The following is a 22,959-nucleotide window of genomic DNA, read 5'->3' on the forward strand; positions in this document are numbered from 1 at the left end:
CTGCCTGCCCTGGACATTCTGGATCTTAAGGCCATCTTCTCAGAAGGTTCCACTAGAAGCCAGAATGCTCAGATCTTTCTCGTGGTTCTGGACAAATGGGAGCCATAGAATCTCTGAAGGTGACTTTGGAGCCTTGACCTGTCACTCACCGGCTCTGAGATCACGCAGGTTCATTTCACCTTCCTAGCATCAGTTTTTTTCATCTGCCCAGAGGGAACCCAAAGCCTACCAATCCCGCAGGGTGACTGGAAGAAGGGAGCACTTTCCCTTGCCAGGTACCACTGATAAACATGTTCGCAGCTCTCCTAGAGTCGCCAAATGGGTTTTAATGAGGCAGCCACATCATCTTTGGGGCTGTTGGCTGCCATATCCATTTTCAGAGAAAGCCTGGCCCGCCCTCTCCCGCGGCACCTTCGCCCCGCACCCTCCTCTGCTCGCCCCGCGCCCTCCCGCTCGCTCCCCGCGCTCGTGCTCCCGGGCGCCGGCTGCGGAGGGAACTGCTCTGCCCGCAGCTGGCGCAGCGCGGGGGCGGCCGCGGGTGGGCGGGAGCCGCGGGCCGGGGCGCCGAGCATGAGCCGCCGGCGCCGGCCGCGCGCTGCTCGGGGCCGGGCTGCGGCGCGAGGGCGGCGCGGGAGCGACGCTGGCGCGGACCGAGGTAGGCAGCGGCAGCCCCGCGCGCCCCTCGGCTCCTCCGGCGGGCCGTCCCCTCGGGTCGTCAGCGCGGGCGGGCGTGGGTCCGGGGATGGGCGCCGGGTAGGGCGACGTGGAGCCCCGCGTGGAGTTCCTGGAACTCCGCCCCGGGCTGGACGGCGGGACCCCTGCGCCTCCTGCACCTGCGGCGCACGGGGCGGCCGGGACGAGCATGGTGGGAGCGCACCGGGTGGCAGGCGTGGGCACCACTGGCAAGTCCACTGCCCAGGGCCTGGCGTGGGGGAGGGGGCCGGGGATCCGAGGAGCTCAGGGCTGCGCAGTTGGAAGTTTCCATTTGCTCTTGTGCGTTCTGGGTCTAGGGTGGTATCTCACGCCTTTGCTCTTTGGCAAGGAATTGGGACATAAGCACTGCATTTGAAGGTAGAGAGCCAGGGGGCATGGTGAGGTGCGTCCCTCCTCTGTCCCGTGGGCCGGGGTCATTTGAAGGACCGTTTGGGAGTGCACACTTTTGACAGGTACAGCTGGCTAGCTGTAGTCAGAATAAGCCTGTGTGTGTGTGTGTGTGTGTGTGTGTGTGTGTGTGTGTGTGTGTGTGTGTGTGTGTGTCCCCGTCCATCCTGCGGCCTGCTGACTGGGGAGGGACTGTGCTGATGGGTCCCTGATCTCTCCATCTCTAGCTACCTCTGAGAGATGCAGCTAGTGGATATTGACGGAACCCGCCTCTCAGAAGCTGCCTGGGGGTTGAGACTTGAGGTGATCAGGTTCCCTCTTTTCCTATTCAGGACATCGAACCTCCATTTATGTTCACATCACCTGCTTTTATTAGCTGTATCCCACTGTAGGACAAGGGAAAGACTCAGATGGCCTCCTGCTCTGGGTTTAGATCGGCACTCAGGGGCCTTCATTTCCCAGGGCTCTCCCATTTTCTTCTTGATTTGGTCTTGTCCACTTCAGCCTCTGTGGGCAAGAACCTTCTCTGCTGGGGCTTGGGCTCTCCAGAGCAAAACAGCACCCCTTATCCTGGTGGAGAGTTGGGAGACTTGTGAGCCATGGGCGGGCTGCAGGCCCCTCCGAGACCTGGCTTCAACAGAATCATACCATGGTTCTTAACACTCCTGGGGATTTCCATGCTGGCCTTCATGTACCACTTTAGGGCCATAGTACCTTAGCCCAGGAAGGAGCTCCAGGGTAGGAGGACATCAGGGACTCCAAGTTGTGTGGTCTGGGGACAGAAAAGTGAGTTCCCTGCCTGGCCAGCATTTCTTTTTTCTTTTTTTCTTCTATGGCTTTGGACTGTAATGGTCCAGCAACCCTTTGGGTGGTCATCAGCTTGAAGTGTGTGTGTGTGTGTGTGTGTGTGTGTGTGTGTGTGTGTGTGTGTGTATGTGTGTGTTTTCCTGGGCCCATAGCCTCTGCTTCTGAGAAGAGAGTAACAGATTGCATGATAAGGTGTGGAAGCTGTGTTCTCTTGCTCGTGTCCCCTGGGCTTTGGGAGCCCAAGCAGATGTTCTCAGACAGGGGTGCCAGTGTCCTGGTCCAAAAACCATCCAGGAGTTTGCTGTTTTGTTTTGTTTTGTTTTTCTGAGGTGTGTCTTCCTGCTGCCAGTGGATAGCTGTCTTTTACCTGGCAAATCATAGCAATGGAACCGTTCATACAGAACACATCGGGTTTTGGTGTAACTTAGCAACTGCAGACAGAGGAGGAAGGAGAGGAGAGGGAGGAAGAGAGTCGAAAGAGGAGGGAAGATGCTGGGCCCTACAGAGGCCTCGTTGAGGGGTTAAAGTCTCTCCCCCAGTACACAGGTGAGGAGCAGGCTTGCCTACGTGGTTGCTGGGTCCTGGAGAGGCAAGTAGAATTTGGAATATGCTGGAGTGGTCTGTTTCTTCATCCAGTAGAACTACTTCAAAGGGGCCTGCGGTGAACAGCTTAGTTGGCTGAATTTACATGTAGTCACGTCTTCCCTCCTTGGTGAGGACCACTCCACACTGGCTTGGGGCTTTGGCTAGTGTTGTCCAGGCAGCCGACAGGGCCTTGGAACGGTCTTAGAACTGCTGTCTCCCAGAAGCTACATCACAAAATAGGTCGAGAGAGAATGCCATGCCAAGGCAGGGGGTGGTGAGCTCCTCCCTGCTATGGAGGGTCTCAGTAGACAGTGATGCCCATGTCTGCCTGGCTCTATGCCATAGGTGAGGCCCTGCTGGGAAGAGACCTGGTCAAGGCATCTCTGGACTCTGCCAGGTCTCTACCTTCTGCTCTCGGATGGGACTCCTCCCTCCCTCCTTCCTGCTTCTCCTTCTGAGGCCATCTGCTCCAGCTATGGTCTGCTCTGGCTGTTTTTCTCTCAGAGCTTCCAGAATCTGCCTTGTGTGATTTCCGCCCACTCCAGGCTGCCTCCCAGGTTTCTTTGCTCTAGCTTGCCCACTTCCCTCCTGCCTGTGAGTGTGCACTTAGCAAGGAAGTGATGTGCTGAGGAAGGGAGGAGGCAGGGGTACTGTGGGGCATCTTGAAGGTGATGACTCTGGGGGAATGGCCCTGGTACCCTGGCCCTTTGGGGTCCCCTTTGGGGACACATGAGCCATTTCACTTTGGTGATCTGCCTTTCTCACATCTTTCTGGCCTAGAGATTGGGGCTGTTGATCCATTTGAGAGTTAGACACAAGGGATTTCCTGGCCCAGTTCAGAGTGGGCAAGCTGTTAACGAGTCCATCGGAACAATGTTGTTGGGTTGGGGTCACCAGGAGGGTTCCATACAGCAATCCTAGGACACAGTTGGGAAAGGGTGGCTGGCATCAGCAGGGCCATGGTGTGACTAGAACATGGCAGGGCAGGCAGAGTCCAAAGGGCCAGGATGTTGCAGCTCAGATCTGGAAAGTGCCTTGTGTTCTGGGAGAGCTGGCAAGTGGCTGCCTTAAGTACCATTCAGTGTTACCTGTGAGTTGAGGGCCTTAGGTGTAAATGTTATCCATTACTAACCCTACCTAAGGGTGACAAGGAGGGATGCTGCCCAGGGAGACCCAGATGACTATGAACCTCTTTGGAAAATCACCTTTGATCATTCAGGTACAATTGAGCATGATTTAGGATTACCCTTCCTGTGACCGTGAAGCTTCTCCCTCATCATTAAATTGACACAGAACTTCCTCAGGGATCCTTGGTTGGTCCTGGGATGTGAAATAGATTACTTAATGTGAAGTCACCCTCCACACTGTGAGGACCACTTTGGTTTGGAGCTACGCTTTGGCCAGTGCTGTCCAGGGCAGCTGACAGGGCCAGGGAAGCCAGTCTGTCCCTCTTGAGATGGCTGTGAAGTCAGGGAGCCGAGTACTAGATAACTCCCGGAAGGGAGGCCTGAAATTGAGCCTGTGGGACTTCCAATGACTCTGAGTAGAATAGCCTGGGGCTGGTGCTACACACACACACACACACACACACACACACACACACACACACACACACAGAGAGAGAGAGAGAGACAGACAGACAGACAGACATACACACACAGACATACACCAGTGGGAGCACTCCCAACATGGGGTGCTTTCAGTTCCTCAGTAGACAGGTGGTGGTCCTCAGAGGTGAAGGGATTTGCACAGGGCTCCTCTGTTCTTAAGTTCCCCAGTTCCTGCCCACCCTCATCCCCATGCACACTGACTTGAAGATGTGTTCTCTGCCTGCTTACTCCGCTGTCTCACCTCCCACTCACTTCCGCCCACTCCCATCTGGTACTCACCCCTTCATCAGGGAGACCCACTGCAGAGGCTGTGGACTTCACCGTCCCGGATTCCAGATGCTCGGTATCCAGGTCTGGCTGCCTGGCTCTTGGTCCTCCCTCTCCTTTGACCTCCCTGGAGGCCTCTCTATGGCTTTACTTCTTGTCCGAGGACAGTCCGTGTTTTTATCTGTCAGGACCTGGGCCCTACAGCTACAGCTTCCTTTCTTCACACTGAGCTGGCCCGGTCTCCCCGTAGCCCCAGCTTGGACCTGGGGCTCCTTTAGCATGTGAACTGTGTATGCTGGTTTCCTGGGTAACCATGGGTAACCAATCTACTACCATCCTTCCCCAGAGCCTCACCTGTCTCAATATTACCATCTGAACAGCCAGCTGCAGACCCCTCTTACATTAAGGCAACATCCAGGCTGGCCTAGCCCACCCTAGACTTGTCTTGAACACCCCCTTCCACTTCTGGTGTCCTTTCTTCTGAGCCTGAACAATTTCAATGGCTTCCTTCCTACGATACACTTGCCCTACACAGGTATGGTCTCTGTTACGTCTCCCTTGGCCCTTAACATTTTTTTCTTTTCTTTTCTTTTCTTTTTTTTTTTTTTTTGGAGCTGGGGACCGAACCCAGGGCCTTGTGCTTGCTAGGCAAGCGCTCTACCACTGAGCTAAATCCCCAACCCCGGCCCTTAACATTTTTTAAGTGAGTCTTCCTGTGTGGACATGATATAGAAGTACCCAAAGTCTGTTCATTGAGTGTCTCCAAGTGTCTTGTCTGTCAGTGATTCCCTAGACCTGTCTACTCAGTCCTTTTGGACCTCCCATCTCCTGGACTCCGGCCATTCTGAGGAGGTGCAGTTTGGGTTCTCTGAGCTGCTGGGCACATCAGGGAAGAGGTGGAGATCTGTGTCTGAGAACATTTTACATAGAGGCATAAGACATGTTGTTCTCCACCTTCAGGAGAAGAGAGAGGAATAGACTTAAGAGCTCTGGGACAGGAAGAGGGTGTGGGGAGAGGACCTGTCCTGGAGGGATAAGTGGGGACAGAGCTGGGGGGGTCAGTGCCCTGCCTGACACTACCATTTCAGTTTTCTCCAAGTATCACCCTCAGACTCTACCTTAAAGAGAGAGTTCTCCCTGGATGCAGTTGCCATGACAACACTGTTAACAAAGACTAGCTTCTGTGGAGGAGGCTGGCTCACCCAGAAGCTGAGGGTGTTGGGAAAGGGTGTGCATTCTGATGAGAGTATCTGCAGAGCCTTCTCTCCCCTCCCCCACCGAGGTCACCCAGATCTTGAGGACTGTCTCTGACTTTACAGGCCTCTGGAACCCAGACCTACCCAGTATGAATGTGGAGTGAGTCTATTGGAGCTAGGGCACAGGGCCAGGCTCAGGAAAGCCTGCTACCTGGTGTGTGGAATATGTCCAGTCCTCACCCCAGACACTTTCTAAGATGAGTTACTATAGTCTGTTGTAAAAGCCTGGGCACATAGGTAGGCTATAGTTCCTCCACAGATTCTGTGGCCCAGCTCCTCTGGGCTTTGAGCCCTGAGCAAACATGGGCTCCGTTCCCCAATGTACAGTGTGGTTTGGGTTAAATGAGGTAATGCAGCGGTGGTCCCAAGCAGGTCACAGGGTGGGTCTCTGAGCTTGTGGAGGGGATCCTTGGTGGGAAGATCCAGTTCCCTGTCCTGAGAGCCGTGAGAGTGTTGGCTGAGGTTGGTTGAGTATAGCAGCTAGGACATTAGGGCCAAGCCAGGCTGGAGGCTGGAGGCTTACAAAGGTACTTGGGAGGGGGGTTTCCTGGGGTGCTGAGATGCAGAGCAGGCAAGGGCATGATGTCAATGATTCATTTTATTATTATTAGCAGTAGCTCAGACACCCCCTTCTCCCCTCCCCCAGGCTGGGTGAAGAGAGGAGCCCCCAGGAGAGCAGCACAAGAGCCAGTGAGCATGTAGATTGGTCTAGGAGAGCCTCGGTCTTACCTACACTGTCCAGGAAACACAGGGCCCTACCAGATGGCTGCGCTTTGGGGAAGGGCTATCCCGTGCTCTTTGCCCATCCTTTCTCTGGCCGTGGCATTCCGGGGAGTCTGCTCACACAATCAAAGCGGAATCTTAAGATCTGCTGTGAGGAAACCTCTGCCGAGAAGGTGCCTGAGCCAAATCCCTTGTGCTGCCATGGGCACGGGGCTGAGGATCCTCAAAGGCCTTCAAGGAGGTATCGGCAGTGGTCCAACCTGTCAGGCCTGGCCAGACTGGGAGTACACAGGGCAGCATGGGGTGGAGGAGAGCTTCTGCATAGATGTGGTCTAAAGGGAACATGCTAACAACTCCATGTCGTCACCTGGGCCGCACTCCGAGTGATGTACACTTGTAGGTGTAGGAGCATCTGTGATCAGTACGCAGCAGCCATGCTAGTGAGAACTGCTGCAAACTGGAGGTGACTACCCCTCAATGGAGAACAGACAAAGACTGTTCTTCAGTCAGAACCCGTGATGCTGGTACAGTTCTTCCCAGCCTGTGGAGGAGACACCAGGAATTGGCACGAGGCCTGCAGAGGGCCAGGTGTGCTCGAGAGCATATGGAATGCCCTGGCCTCTCCCTGTGTCTGGAGAGCTTCCTGCCCTGTGGCATTAGGACACTAGAGACTTGGAAGCTGCTCTGCGGTCTGCAGCAACCGTTGCAGCTCCAGACGTGTCTTTAGATGACGCTGAGATAAGCAGCTGTGAGGAGCACTGTGCCATAAGAGCCATGAGAAGTTTCCTATATGGAGGTGCATGACTGAACCAGCCCTAGTCGGGATGGAGAGGGGAGCCCAGAAGGAGCTGCAGGGGTGTGGTCAGCGGGAGTGGGCCTACCCTGTCCCTGCTGTGACTTTGGTGTGATGGCATGGACGAGGGACTGTATGTGGAAGCATAGCCTGTGACAATATTCTGTTCAGTGTGTGTGTGTGTACCAGCCCACCTCAAACCCATCATTTCCCTGCAAACCTCCCTGTGTCCCACCTAAACCAACGTGACCAAGGGGCTGATTGGTGTAGCTCTGACTTTGGAGCATGCATTGCACACAAACACACCCCGGCCAGGGTCTGGGACAGCGTGGCTGGTGTCTCTGAGGGAAATGCCGTGCCAGGTTGGTCATGAAAGATGAGGAGTTGGGGGGGGGTCTTTAGTTGGCCTGTTGTTTATCTTAGGTCCCCTATCAGGACAGGATCTTCTTGGCAGGGCCAGGAGTGGATGCCTCACATCAGGATTAGACATACCTGCCTACTCAGATATGTGAGCTGCTAGGTTGAACTCAGAAACGCCATGCCTCAGTCTCCCCCATCTTTCAGCAAATGTTAAGTGTAGATATTTCTAGAGTACTGAACCTCTTACAAGACACAATCCCATCCCGGTAGCTCTGAGATCGTCTGGTACAGATATGGAGCATTATGGACCGTGAGGATGGAGTACTTCATATCCACCCATGACATCTCTCCAGCCCAGCTAGCGGCTTCACAGGCCTCAGCCTTGTGCTTGTCCACAGGCCGCGAACAGCGGGGGATGGGGGGGGGAGGCATCCCAGTTGAGTCTGTCAGGTCCAGGAACTCCAGCAGGGGAAGCAGTAGTGAGTCCACCAATCCCTAAGAAAACCTAGGTAGCAGCCACACCCAGACACTGTTCCATGGTGTAAAAATAACGAGACAGTCGGATGTAGCACCAGGGCTGGCACTGGAAAAGGAGGATGCGTGTCCTAGGCCTGCTTCCAAATAGATAGGGGACACCAGACTGTCCTGCCCTGTCTCAGTGCAGCACTGTGGGAGCATCAGGGACAGAGAGGGGCCCCATCCTGCTGGAAAGGGCCTGAGGCGCAGAGAGCTCAGCGGTGCTGGAGGGGGTTCCTCACTCTCGTCATCCACTGACTGCCTCTTTCCCAGCTCACTTCATTTATTTACTTATCCCCCTTTCCCTCCCTCCCTTCTCCCTTCCCTCCCTCTCTCCATTCTTTCTTCTTTTTACAACTTAGCCATCTTGGAGGCTCTGTCCCCCGGTTCTTTCTACCTGGCCCATGGTCTCCTTGGCCCCTGCCATTTTCTCTAATCACAGGTGGCCCTATGATTTCAGGAGCCAGGTCTGGACCAAGAGCCAAATTCCATATGCATGGCCTGCAGCCAGGTTATTATGCAAACCCCAAACCACTCTGCCCCCCTTGTTCTGTTCCCCATGTCCCATGCCACCCTACCTTCCCTGTCCATTGGGTCCCATGACCCTCGAAGAGGCTCAGTCAGCTTCCAGGGAGTTGGTTCTTCATCCTGCTCTCTCCACCCTCAGACATGGTATGCTCCTCCCTCAGACTTTCTCCACACGGAGTCCAGGCTGGCCCGGCCACACTCTAGGAGAACGCTCCTTTCAAGGGCCCCTTGTCCTTTCTGTTGATGTCTTCAGTGGGTGTTTGGTTCTCCTTGGGGCAGGCACACACCACTTTTCTCGTTACACACCAACACTCCCTGCCTCGCCTGTCACCTGCTCAGCTCAGCTGTCTTCACTGTCCCTGCCCCAAGGACCTCAAAGCTGGTGGTTCTGCTAGGGTTGAGGAGGGGCTGAAAGCTTTCTCTGGCCTCCAGTACTTGAGATTGTTGGTGGTTCCCGCCATCCCTCCCCAGTCTACGATGTCTGGTCTTGGCAGTCTGTGCCCTTGAAGCTGGCTTGCTTTCTTTTCCGTCTTTTGGCTTCTGACCTCTCAACTTCAGCTTACTTGTGACATTCTGCTGTCACACACCACCAGCTGGCTTCCGCCTTACCATAGCATGGCAATGGATAGGGAGGCAGGAACAGAACCTTTCTTGTCGTGGGGCCCCAGCAGCCCTCGGTGACCCGTCCTCTCCCGGGTGGTAGTAGTAATATAGCCCGCGATATCAGAGGGCACTAAGCTCAGAGATTAGCAGTCTTCAAATCGGGAGAGTCATGCAAAAGGCAGGGGCGGGCAAAGCTGCACGGGAACTCAGGGCTGCTGCACTTCACAAGTGCAGCAAGAGAGAGAGAGAGAGAGAGAGAGAGAGAGAGAGAGAGAGAGAGAGAGAGAGAGAGGAGCTGTGTTCCCTGGATGGAAAGTTAACTGTTTACTTAGAGCCCTCAGCCTATTTCTAAGCATGGCAAACTTGAAGTTGTGATGGCAGCAAGCAGAGGGGCTGGTGGGGGTGTTGGTGATGGTGGTGGTAGTGATGGCGGGGGGTGGGGGTGGGAGTGGAAGAGACTATGGTGCTGATGGGAAGGATGATGGCAGAGGTGTTGGCAATGGTCGTGGTGATGGTCGTTATGGTAATGGTGAAAATATTGGTGATGGTGGTTGTGATGGGTGTGGCTGTGGTGGCGGAGGAGGCAGTGGTGGTGATGGTGGAGGTGGTGACAGTGTGGAGGAGACAGGGGGATGGTGGGAGACGCTAGAGGGAGATGTGTTGCTTAGATGCTGGCAACAGAGCCATAAAAGCATGCTCGTAGCTGCTTGGTTGGAGGGGGGCCTTGCTAAGGAACAGTGAGACCGCACTTGCGGTGTGTGGGTGTGTCTGTAGGTGGGTACACACTTGGCTAGCTAGCTCTGCTCCCCGCCTTTCCTTCCCTCTGCCCTGGACATCTGCCCCAACACCTGTGGGAGCAGAGCAGTGCAAAGCTGCGCCCTGGAGAACAGCGGGGAGCAGACTGGCACCCCCATGTCTCCTGCGAGCTGAGTTGGGATGGAGGGGCAGGAGCAGGAATCTTAGCCACGAAGAGAGAGTGAATCATTTAGTTCCAGCCCCAAGCCTGCCGCCCCAAGCCTGTAAGGCAGTTGGCATTTCTCTGTGCTTCTCAACCTCAATTTTCACATCTGTGAAGTGAGCTCAGGTCTTCTTGGGATAATGGGAGTGGGGGGTGGGGGAATGAAATATCATCTGAGGATAAGCCCTGGTGCCTCCCGGTGTTCACTGAGTTACTGGTGCCGTGGTAGAGACTGCCTGTCAATATGGTCTCAGCAGAGCCAAGTGCCAGACTCGGTCTGACAGGAACGATCATGGGACTTGTGTTGGCTGGGCCCAGGGTACCAGGTTGTCTTAAGGGCAGACTCCAGGTTTAGGCTGACTCCTCGGAAGACCCAGGACCCCTGTTACTCCGAAGTTAGGCAACCAGGCTGGTCTAGACAGGAGACCTCAAGATGTATCCCTGGGGTGGGGAGCCAGAGGGTTGGAGAAGCCCTGGATCCTGTACTCCAGTTCCAAAGGGGAAAAGCTCAGCATTCGGGGAGGATGTAGCAGAGCTGGCTTGGTCTGAGTTTCTTGCCTCTTGTTCCTCCAGTTGCCATGGAAACAGACCAGCAAAGCTTCCTTCCCTATGCCCCACCCCTCGAAACTGATGGAAGAGGCAATCTGGAAGGAACACGGCAGCAGAGGGAGAGAAGCCGCAGACCAGCTCATCCTTGACCCTCAGATGGGAGGGTTGGAGGGGAAGAGCTGTCTCAGGGTCTGAGGGCGGTCGGGGCAAAGCCAGCGTGAGCGTGCAGACCCTTGTTCCTCCGCAGGGTACAAATCCCAGGGCTGCGTTTATTTTAATAGCCTTCGGAAAGTAATGTGGGTCCCTGTGGAAGTAGGTTCTCCCTGACTCCATGCGGCCCGTGTGTTTCGAAGTCCCCTGTGCACATTCCCAGCTTGCACCTAGAGCAACCTGGCACTCCATTTTATGTGGCATTTTATTTTATGAGGCCGTTAGGGTCATGTGTCTTGGTTTCACACGGATGCAACTGGGGGCGTCCTCTCTGAGTGTGGAGTGGGCTTTTCGTTTGTAGCAAAGTGACCTGAAGGGGCATTTGCCATGTTGCTAGATTTTGGCAAACCTTCCCCTATCACAGTACTAAGATAGACTCCTTTTTCCACCTGTGCTGGGCCTGTTTCTCTACTCCTTATCCTCGCCAGTCTGATTAATGAGATACACCTTATTCCCATTTCGGTTATCACGTCATTTTAGTTATCTCATGTAATGGATTGGATTGGGCATCTTTTCCTGCTTATAAGATCTTCCTGGGACCGTGGACATAGGTAGATAGCAAAACATTTGCTTAGCACATGGGAAGTCCTGGGTTCAGTCGCCAGCACTGAAAAAAAATTACCTGTATTTTTTGGTGTTCTTATCATGCACGAAGGCTTCAGCTGGACTGCTGGTCTCGTATGTCTGTTCTGTTTGGACAGCATCCGCCTTGTTCTGTAGCCCAGGTTGGTCGGGAATGCAGAATCTTCCCACTCAGCCTCCCGTCTGTTGGGATTGCAAGATGGACTGGTGTTTGTTTGTTTGTTTGGTTTATCAAGACAGGGTTTCTCTGTGCAACCCTGGCTGTCCTGGAACTCACTCTGTAGACCAGGCTGGACTTGAACACAGAGTTTCGCCTGCCTCCTGAGTGCTGGGATTAAAGGCGCGCACCACCACTGTCCAGCTGTCCGATCTTTTAATATTAGGAAACAGGTACTTCTGAGGATGAGTTACAAATGCTTTCCCTAATTTATCGTTTCCATTTCTCGTGTTTGGATTTTTGCAGACATTTTTAAAAATTTATTTATTATGTATACAATGTTCTCCCTGCATGTATGCATGCATGCCAGAAGAGGGCATCGGTTCCCACTACAGATGGTTGTGAGCCACCATGTGGTTGCTGGGAATTGAACTCAGGACCTCTGGAAGAGCAATCAGATCCTCTTAACCTCTGAGCCATCCCTCCAGCCCTTTTGCAGACATTCAAAATATAGGTAGCAAAAACAATTATTTCAAACTGACTTGGAGTTTTAGAAATATTCACATCGGGTACGAACCTGATGAAATTAGCTGCTGTGAGGGAGGGATGGGTGCCCGCCTGTAATTTTAGAGGTCTTAACCCAATAAGAAGCCTTCTCTGCAGCTATGAAGAAATCTCACATGAGTTTTCCATAGGCGTCTGGCTTTCTTTCTCAAATCGACGATTTCATCCATCGGGTAGGGATCTCTGATTATGTTTACCAGATGGCCACCATTTGCCCAGTGTCACTTGCTTAACCATCGTCTCTTCCGTGACCCAGAGCCTCATCTTCCACCCTGCACCAAAATGCACATGTCTGGGGTTACATTTAGGCTTTCCTGCGTGTGGCCTTGCTTTGGCTGTATATTAATATGCTAGTGCCAAGTTTTAAGTGGAAACTTATTTTGAGACAGAGGTCTTACTGTGTAGTCTGGTCTAGTCTTGAATATTTAATTCTCCTGCCTCAGCCTCCTGAATTATACGAGCCACTATGACCAACCCAACATGAGTAAAATCTTAGCTGGTGAGCTAAGATATATATATATAAAATATATCTTAAGATATATTAATATATATATATATATGTACATATCTCACATATACATACACACACAACAAAAGGGGGTTCTCCAGTTTGGCCAGCATAGTAGGAGCTGATAGTCCAATATGCACTCTGGGGAGGCCAGGAGTTGCTGAGTCACGAAGCTGGATATGACAGCTTCTCAGTGTGGTGCTAAAGGCCTGGAAGCCCCCTGCGGAGTTATTGGTATTTAGTTACTAGAAGTCTGGAGATGCCAAGAGCACAACAGAGGTACCTCCCAAGGGAGAGGAAGTGGAGGCAGGCAGGTGACCTGAGCCATCTGTTGGAAAGTGACACCCACATCGAAGGTGATTCTTCCTTTCTTGGCTAATCCTTTCTGGGAACTCCCTTATGGACATGCCCAGAGGTGTGTCTCTCACCTTGGTATAGATCCCATCAAGAAGACAGACCAGCCATCATGGATCTATCTGCCCTCGTCAACTTGATTCCCAACCACGTCGCCTTATGTTATAGTTAATGTCCAAATTAAGACAATGACAGCATTGTAATTCCACTTAATATAATCTGACTATCCCACATAGGGTGAGAAATACATTAATTATCCCTCCAGAAGAGGTGACCGTCTTGAGAAATGCTCGCTTTGTTAATACAAACCATACAGATTCAATAATACTTAAGTCTGGATCTCAATTGGATTGATGTGATGTTTTACAGTAACAGAACAGGAGGGGGAAATGCAGACATGTATCTGCTTAATTTATGTGTGCACACACATACTCTTCTGTAGTCTTTAAATTCCTAATGAGCCATCTCACTGACCTTTTCATGTAAAATCCATGACAGAGGATTTGTACTTACTTATTCATTTTATATGTATGAATGTTTTGCCTATATGCATGTCTGTGTATCATGTGTGTGCTACCCATGAAGACCAGAAGAAGATGTGAAATCCCCTGGAGCCAGCTACAGGCAGTTGTGAGGCACCATGTGGGTGCTGAGGACTGAACCCCAGATCCCCTGGAAGAGAGCCATGAGTGTTCTTAACCACTGATCCATCTTCCCAGCTCCTACAAACAGATTTTAAATAAAATAGTGCAGAAATACCCATGGCATCTATAATTCTCCTTTCTGGAACCAGAGTCCAGAATTTACTCAGAGGACAAGGGTTCGGAAACAGGAAACACGAACCTTGCTTCACTTACAGGGTGGGGCAGACCTCCAGTCCTGCTGCCTTTCCCAGCTACTGGAGCAGCTGTAGTGGATGCCGGCTGAAAGCACACACAGTCTCCTGGAGAGCCTTCCTCCAGCCCACCAAGCTGCTGTCCCCCAGCTGGCACAGTGACTGCATCTTTAAAAGGCCACCCCACTGAGAGTACCAGCTGCTTCAGGTTGGAGGAGGATGTGACAAGACGGGGAGCATTCCACAGGCAGGACCCACCCTTGTGTTTATTCGGTTGTGAAGTCAGTTCCTTGATCGGAAGTGGTGTGGAAAAGGCATTCTGTAACTGCACAGAGTGTAAGCATTACCGCGAAGAAGGGAAAACCCACGCCTAGAGTGAGTGTCCAGTCCAGGAAGAGTAAAGCACCTTCTTCTAACAATGGAAGTGGTACAATGCAGTCACCCTGCCACCAGATGGCTGGCTGGTCACCCTGGGAATGGCACCACACCAGGAACTCAGTGTTGGTGTTTGCTGCTGGCAGACCTGGCACTTGGCAGCCGCAGTAGACCGCTCAGCCTCAGTGAGTGGAAACCCATGTTGCCGAGCCTGTTTGCGTTGCTCTCTCCCTGATAGGATGGAATAACCTGACAAGGACCACCTAAGGAAGGGAGGGCCCGTTCTGACTTACAGTCGGAGCGTGCAGTCCCCCACCAAAGGGAAGGCTTGGTAGCAGGAGCATGAGGCCACTGGTCACGTTGTGTCCGTAGTCAGGAGGGACAGACATGAGTGCCAGTACTCCATCCAGTCCCTCATTTTATTCAGTCAGGACTCCAGCCCCTTGGATGGTGTCAGCACACGGAGGGGTAGCCTTCTCTTCCCAGTGAAGCCTTTTAGAATGATTATTTAAGTCACTCAATAGTGTTCTAATATAAAACGGCGTCCTTTTTTTTTTTAAAGATTTATTCATTTATTATATATAAGTACACTGTCCCTGTCTTCAGGCACACCAGAAGAGGGCATCGGATCTCATTACAGATGGATGTGAGCCACCATGTGTTTGCTGGGAATTGAACTCAGGACCTCTGGAAGAGCAGTCGGGGCTCTTAACCACAGAGCCATCTCTCCAGCCCCAACGGCGTCCTTCTTAATGTAACATTTTTAATTTCTTCTTTGAGAATTTTATACATGAGGCGATGTGTTTTGATAATGGTCACCCCCATTCCTCCTCCTGACACCACCCGGACTCTGTCCCCCAAATCTCCCTCCCAACTTCAAGTCCCCTTTTAATAACAGAAAAACTTACAGAATCTAATTAGTGTTTCCCATATGTGCCTGAGTGCGAAGCCATCTGCTGGAGCACGGCCAAGCTAAGAGAGGCCACATTCTTAAAGATCTGCAACCTATATTTTACTTATGTAAACGGACTGGCTGTTCCTTCCTAGTGTCATCCACTGTCAGTGAGCAGTGTCTAGGCGTAGGGGCTCCTGTGCCCCTCCCTTATCTGTACTAGAACATTGGTTCCCTTGATCTTGTGCAGGTTGCCTAAGCAGGCAACCGTGGTTGCCGTGAGTTCATGAGTGCAGTGGTCCTGTCCTGTTAGAAGACACTGTTTTGGGGTTGGGGATTTAGCTCAGTGGTAGAGCGCTTGCCTAGGAAGCACAAGGCCCTGGGTTCGGTCCCCAGCTCCGAAAAAAAGAACCAAAAAAAAAAAAAAAAAAAAAAAGAAGAAGACACTGTTTCACCCAAGTTCTCTCTAAGCTCTGGTCCTTAAAGTCTTGCCTCTCCCTCTTCCATGATGTTCTTTGAGTTCTGTGGGAAAGGCTCGTTACATGGATGTGCTATTAATTTAAATTAAAATTAAGATACAGTCACATCATTTCCTCTCTTTCCCATCTTCCTTCCACCCCTTCCATGTCCTTCCCCCGACTTCAGGTCCCTCTCAAATGCATGGCCTCTTTTGTGTTCCAGTATTTCACAGATGGGGCAGATGTCGTGGTGGGCTAACTCAAAGCCCTGGATCTGGGCCTGGGAGGTAGCTGAGTTGATCAGTCTGCCGGCACCCCGCTACCAGCATGAGCATGAGCTCTCCAGCACTGCCCAGCATCCAGTGCTGTGGCCAGGAAGGAGCAGAGCCAGCTCTCCACAGTCTCATGACCTCATTGCCACCTTTTTTCCCTGTCATAAGTGGCTAGGAGCAAGGGTGAGTGTGTGTGTGCGTGTGTGTACATGCGTGTGTGCACCTCTTCCTTGGCCACGCCACTGCACTGTAGACAAGTGGTAGGGCCAGCTCTCCCATGCTGGTCCCCTCAGGGCCATCTCACCCACGTGTGTGTGTGTGTGTGTGTGTGTGTGTGTGTGTGTGTGTGTGTGTATGAAATTATGCTCATGTAGTAAAGTCTCAGTAATATGTTCTTGTCTAAGACCCATGATCATATTAGCCCAGAGTAGTTGGCTGGGTTTCTAATATCAGGAATGGTTTTCCTTCTGAGTGGGCCTTAAGTCCAATTAGACGGTTGTTGGTTGCCACCTGAGATGTAAGTACCACGATTGTACCTTTTGGAATATCTTGCTCCTCTGTTCTTTGTTACACTTTGCCGGCACATCAGTCGGATGGAGCTGTTAATTTTGCTTCCCTCTATTGGAAGTTTACATAGTGCCTTCTGGTGCTTGAAAGCTAGACAACAGGAAAGAGGCTTTCAGGTTAGATCCAGCTAGAATCTTCTAAGCCCTGTGCCTGAAGGGTGAAGTGCCTTCAAGTTGAGGGCTTATCTCAGCCTCTGGAAGACACCCAAAGGGGAGCAGCAATATCCCATATTGCTTTGGGAGTCTCTTAGAGTACGTTGACAGCTTGAATGGAGGTTTTTCATGCCTGGTATTGAGGTCTTATTAGATAGTCTGTGGATTTTGTGTGTAGTGTTGTCAGCTAAAATCAAATCTACCACGTGACCCAGCTATACCATTTCAGGGCATATTCCCATGGACCAGACACCCTACTACACAGCAGGATTAGTACTCCACACTACTCACCAGTGTCCACTTCTCCACTTGCGATATCTAAGGAACAGAAACAACCTATCCTTCAACAGATGTATGGGTAATAAAGATATAATTCACACACACGACAGAGTACTATTCAGCTGTAAAGGAAAATGAAATCATGAAATTTGCAGCTAATGGATGGAACTAGAAAAGATCATCCTGAGTGAGGTAACCCAGACCCAAAATGACAAAGGCCACATAGTCTCTCTCGTCTGCAGTTCTCAGCTCCAAATCTTCAGATGTGAGTGTACGGCATGGAGTAACTGCAGAAACCACGGAGAAGGGACCAAGGTGGGAGTATAGAGTGTGAGTGGTGGGGATGGGGGGATTCAGGGGTATGAAGGGGGGGATGGGAAAATTTAGGAAGGGGTTCTAATTGAGGAAGGGGAGAAAGGCCAATACAGAGAGGAGATGGGAGAAGGGACAAATAACCCCAGAAAGCCCCAAAGAATTGTATTATTTTATACTTACCTAAACTGTCTGTCTGTCTGTCTGTCTGCCTCTCCATCCATCCATCTATCCATCCACCCATCCATCTATTTAATACACACACACACACACACACACACACACACACACACACACACGCATGCACGCACGCACACAGTCGCTTTCCATATGGATTTTTCAAACGTCCTTAGTTGTTCCCCTGCCCCTTCCTATGCTCTAGCCTCCCACCCTCTTCCTTCTCACTTAAATCTCCCCAGACATTACTCTTCTTCCCCTGTCTGTCTTCACTCCCTTTTGGTCTCTGTTTCCCCATTCAATGGCTCCTTCCTGGCCGGAACACTTTTCTTTCCTCTCCTTTTTTTGAAACAGGGTTTCAGTCTGTAGACCAGTCTGGCCTGGAACTCATCAAGCTCCTCCTGCTTCTGCCTCCTGAGTGCTGGCATTAAAGGTGTGTGCTGCTACTCCTGGGTAAAACGCTCTTGGAGACACACCCAGAGGTGTGCTTTCTAGGAGATTCTAAATCCTGTCAAGTTGACAATTTGGCTCAAACTTCGCACCACGAATAGCAAGACTAGTGAGCCACCTCCTTGTATAATCACGTGTGCCTCTGGGACCTGACAGAGCCTGGCCGCACGTATACCATTTCCATTTGCTGGTCGACTGCTATTGTGCACGTCTGACGTCATGGCTGTTAGGACAGATGAAACCCAGCTGATGGCAAGCCTCGTGGTAATTCAGTGGCCCATGACCAAGCCTTTCTACTACGGCTCAGTAGGAAGCCAAGCGCTCAGCTTCAGAGGGCGGGACGTTTGCAGACGATGTTTGAGCCTTGACACACGCTCTCTGCTGTGATTCACGTATGGCAGCCTGTCAGAGGCTCGTGCCTAGCTGCTGTTGACACCGAATCACTGGGTCTGCCAGTTCAGACGGCCAAACGGCAAAACACAGCAGCCTAGATCTGTTGAGGAGATTTTTTTTTCCTGTTCTAGGGTTCATTCAAAACTAGCAGCTTTCGGAGTCACTTGATGCATGTATGGGCTGGAGTAACACATCCAAAATAAGAAATGTGCAACTCACCAAGTCCAAGGCCAGCTAAGCACTGTGCTTCTTTCTTGGTGGTGGAAGGCCCTATGTTCAACAACTTAGCCTGCATCCCAGACACCACAAGATGCTCACAAGTTTTTGCTTGTTTGTCGATTTTTGTGATACAGGTTGTTTTATTTTTATTTTTTAATGTTGATTGGATTTATTTCCTGTCCTCTGGTGTGTAACTGCTTTATTAGCAACTCCAGAGTGGTTGCTGCCCTCCGTTCACTTAGGCCAGTATACGCAATGCCATTGGCTTACATCCCAGTGTGATACCTGGTGGCAGAGAAAGGTGGTCAAGGTCTTAGTATTCTAAGTTATGATCCAGGGCTGGAAAATGTACATGCCTCTGAGTCAGAACAATGGAAGTATTCTGATGGCATTGCCAGTCGAAAGCAGATTGCTTCATGTGGTCCTGCATAGGCCCGGAGGAAAAAAAAAGCATTTGCAAGGTCAGTAGCTTTGTACCAGGTACTGGGGAATCTGGAAATGAGTCAGGATCAGCCTGAGTGGGGAAATGACACCCGGTGCAGCACCTGAAGTTGAGGTTGTCACATGGTTAACCTTGTGATAACCAAGTGTTAGTTTCCAAGTTTCATCCATCTTCTGTCCACACCCCAGAGGAGACAGACAGAGGCGAGGTAGAAGCCACCAATCTTACATCTTTCAAGTCCTTATGGTGGCACAAAAAAAATGATAGTTTGACTTCTTTCCTTTCTAATCTTTTCATTAGAATTTTACATTATTACTTTTTGTTTTACATGTGAGGAACTTTTGCCTGCATGTATGTCTGTGCATCGTGCACATGCCTTGTGCCCAAGGAGACTATAAAAGGATGGGAGCCAGTTGTGAGCCAACATGTGTGTGCTGAGAACTGAACCTAGGTTCTCTGGGAGAAGAGCCAGGGCTCCTGACTGCTGAGCCGTCTCTGCTGAGCCGTCTTTCCGGCCCCTTCCTTTCTATCTGTATCTTTTCTTTCTTTCCCTTGTCTTACTGCTCTAGCTAAGACTTCAAGCACTGTATGGAATGGGAGTGGGAGCAAGGGACCTCCATAACTTGGTTCTGACCTTAGTGGGAATTTGAGACTGTTCATGTGGTGGAGTTCGTTTATTGACTTCCATATGTTGAACCTGCATCTCTGAAAGGAAGCCATCTTGATTATGGTGAATGATCTTTTTGACATGTTATTTTTTATTTTAATTTTCTCTATGAATGTGTGTGTGTGTGTGTGTGTGTACACACGTGTGCGCGCGTGCATATGTGTATACGTGTATACCACAGAACATAAACGAACATCAGAGGAGAAATTTTGGGAGTTGGTTCTCTCCTTGCACTGTGGGTTTTGGGGATCGAGTCCTGGTTAACAGGCTTCTGTGGCAAGACCTCGGCTGAGCCATCTTGATGGTATTTCATATGTTCTTGAATTCAGTTTGTAAATATTTTTTTGAGAATTTTTACCTTTATGATTATCGGAGAGATTGGTCCATAATTTTGCTTATTTTTTGAAGTGAAAACTTCTGGTTTCTTTGGAAAGTCAACTGATCAAATGATGTTTTGCTGGGGCTCACAGGTGAAAGGATGTCGTGCTAAAGCAGACACAGAAAGAACGTTTTCCTGAAGCATACACTGGTGGAAGGATGTTTTGTTATAGCAAACATGTGAAAGGATGCATGATGTTAGAAAGAATATAAATGTGGCCCCACAGGCAGAGGGCGCCTGATTATGGATTCGCTTTCCCCTGCCTCGATGGCTGGTCTTCTCTGGTGATGTACAAGTGTTGGTTCACCTTACACTGTGCTGCTGAACTTTGCTTGTGGCAACATCTCAGAGGGAAGCTCTCCAAGGAGCTTCTGGTGAGGTTCTGGATTGAACTGCCCTTGCTAATTCATGTGAGGTGTCTGCCAAGTGGACTGGACTTCAGCTGTTGATTCGTGTTTGGTGTTTGCCAGTGGACTGGACTGAGAACAACGAAGATTGGAATCGCCCCCAAGAACTCTTTCTAAACAGGTCTACTCCCCTCCCCCTGTATCCTAATAACCTTTCTTTCCCACTGCCTCTGGTTGGTGGTGGGCTTACAGGGGAGGTTGTGGAAAATTTATGCCTATAATTTTTGTTGTGTCCCAACTTGCTTTTTGTATAAAGGTGATGCTGGCTTTGTAAGAGCATTTGAAGTACTCCCTTGCTAGTTCATATTTTATAGAGTGACTTGAGAATGCTTGGTGCTGGTTCTTTGAGGGTTGCAGGACTCTGCAAGTGAGCCATGTAGGGGGCACTGCTTTTTAGCAGGGAGGCTATTTTATTATTGCCTTAGTTTTATGCTACTTATAGTTCTGTTTACAATACTTCTCTCACCTTGGTTTAACTTCGATGGGTCATATGCAGCTCCAAGTTTGCCGTCTTCTAATTCAGTGGACTATATGTTTTAATTTAATTTTTTTTTTTTTTTTTAGAGCTGGGGAACCGAACCCAGGGCCTTATGCTTCCTAGGCAAGTGCTCTACCGCTGAGCTAAATCCCCAACCCCGACTATATGTTTTAAAGGAACACCTTTATAATTTCCTGAATTTTATCAGTACTTGTCGTGGTCTTGCTTTTCTAATTTTATTAATTTGGGTCTTCTTTTTCTTTTTCCATATCATTTTTTGAGGTAGTATTTCTTTTCCCCTCCCTCCTTCCCTCCATTCCTTCTCTTCTTCTTACCAAAGTTTCTCTGTGTAGTCCTGGCTATCTTGGAACTCACTCTGTAAACCAGAATCGTGAGTCTGAGGCCACCCTGGGCTATATAGTAAATTTCAAGCTAGTGTAACCTACAGACATTGTCTTAAAACAAAACATAGACATATGGTGGCACATTTTAAAACTGTGTGTGCTGCAACATTAACTCAAATATCTGATTAGTAGATTTTTATCTATAAATTCAGTCCAAGTTGATATTAAATTCCTTCCTCCATTACAGCAAAGTCTTAAAACCCACTCCTAGGTATATAGTCACCAGACCTCTGCTTGTTGGAAATAGAAAACCCAAAAAGTTCTTAGGAAGTAATGATCTCCTCATGAGTCCCCTCTAGGGGTCTGCTGAGATGTGAGTCTGGTTATAGGTCTATTGGCAAAGATGGTGGTGACAATGGGTCCTGGGGTCATCAGCACTTCCTGTTGAGCATCTTTCTCCGAGAAGATAATTGCACAGCATTGATTCATTTAGGCAACAGTGATAGGCCAATAGTGAAGGTACCCACCACTGATATTGATCTTGATTTCTATCCCTACCCATATCTTATCCATGTTGATATAGTTCTATCATCTATCTATTATCTATCTATCTATCTATCTATCTATCTATCTATCTATCTATCTATCTATCCTCTGCAAGACGTTACCCTTATAATGCCTCTGCTAGTCAGTGTGGGTGTGTCTTTCCCTCTTTTTTTGCCCCCTGTTGTTTCCTTTCCCTTCCTTCCTTCCTTCCTTCCTTCCTCCCTTCCTTCCTTCCTTCCTTCCTTCCTTCCTTCCTCTCTTCCTTCCTTCCTTCCTTCCTCCCTCCCTCCCTCCCTCCCTTCCTTCCTTCCTCCCTCCCTCCCTCCCTCCCTCCCTCCCTTCCTTCCTTCCTTCCTTCCTTCCTTCCTTCCTTCCTTCTTTCTTTGAATAGGGTTTCTCTGTGTAGCCCTGGATGTCCTGGAACTCACTCCATAGACCAGTCTGGTTTCAAGCTCAGAGATCCACTTGTCGTTGCCTCCTAGATGTTGGGATTAAAGGTGTGTGGCACCACCTGGTTCTTTCTCCCCTTTTAAAGAAGACATGTCTTTACATGGAAGCTTCAGCTTGCCTGGAACTCACTTTGTAGCTCAGGCTGACCTTAAACTTTCAGTGAGATTCCTGTCTCAGGCTCTTGAGTGCCGTGACTATGGGTGTCTGTCGTAAACTGCAGTTTTCATTTTGTGATACTCACATGACTTCATCCAGGGTATTCTGTGATGCTTCTCAATCCTTCACACTGTGTTTCAGCAGGACCTAGTGTGTCGGGTCTGGTTGTGGTGGGCACAAGTAGGGTCATGGGTTCTGGTTTCCTGTCCTCTTTCAGTTCTGAGAGTTGAAACCATCAGAGGATGCTGTGCAAGTTCAAAGACACACAAGGATAAAATAGTGTCTTTCTATTATAGACCCCTCCCCCAAGTGTTAGGGATCCAATCCAGAACCCTGCACAGTCTAGGCAAACATCCTCCCAATGAGATATATAAGGATATATATATAAGGATATATATATAAGGATATATATATAAGGAGATATATATAAGGATATATAAATATAAGGAGATATATATAAGGAGATATATATAAGGAGATATATATATAAGGAGATATATATATGGATATATAAATATAAGGAGATATATATAAGGAGATATATATAAGGATATATATAAGGAGATATATATAAGGATATATATAAGGAGATATATATAAGGAGATATATGTAAGGAGATATATATATAAGGATATATATATATATAAGGAGATATATATATAAGGAGATATATATAA

General features: G+C 49.9%; 1 protein-coding gene and 1 long non-coding RNA gene across 3 annotated transcripts in view; one reads left to right on the forward strand and one right to left on the reverse strand.

Annotated features, from left to right (window-relative positions):
• Positions 1–521: 521 nt before the first annotated feature.
• The window catches only part of Rasgef1a (RasGEF domain family, member 1A), an 80,466-nt gene continuing 58,028 nt past the window's right edge, over positions 522–22,959 (forward strand). The window contains exon 1 of one of the 2 annotated variants that reach the window (XM_006237211.5): positions 522–655. The gene's annotated coding sequence lies outside the window, so the exon portion shown is untranslated. Of the gene's footprint in view, positions 656–773; positions 907–22,959 lie in introns of those variants that run through there. The other variant, XM_063286976.1, reaches the window with a different exon arrangement.
• On the reverse strand, positions 1,449–5,933 carry LOC134486839 (uncharacterized). Its single transcript, XR_010066262.1, has 2 exons — positions 4,383–5,933; positions 1,449–3,581 (listed from the first exon to the last, which is right to left on the reverse strand). It is a non-coding gene; the product is annotated as an uncharacterized LOC134486839 (long non-coding RNA).

The sequence above is a fragment of the Rattus norvegicus genome, chromosome 4, assembly GCF_036323735.1.
Source record: "Rattus norvegicus strain BN/NHsdMcwi chromosome 4, GRCr8, whole genome shotgun sequence".
Lineage (NCBI taxonomy): Eukaryota > Metazoa > Chordata > Mammalia > Rodentia > Muridae > Rattus > Rattus norvegicus.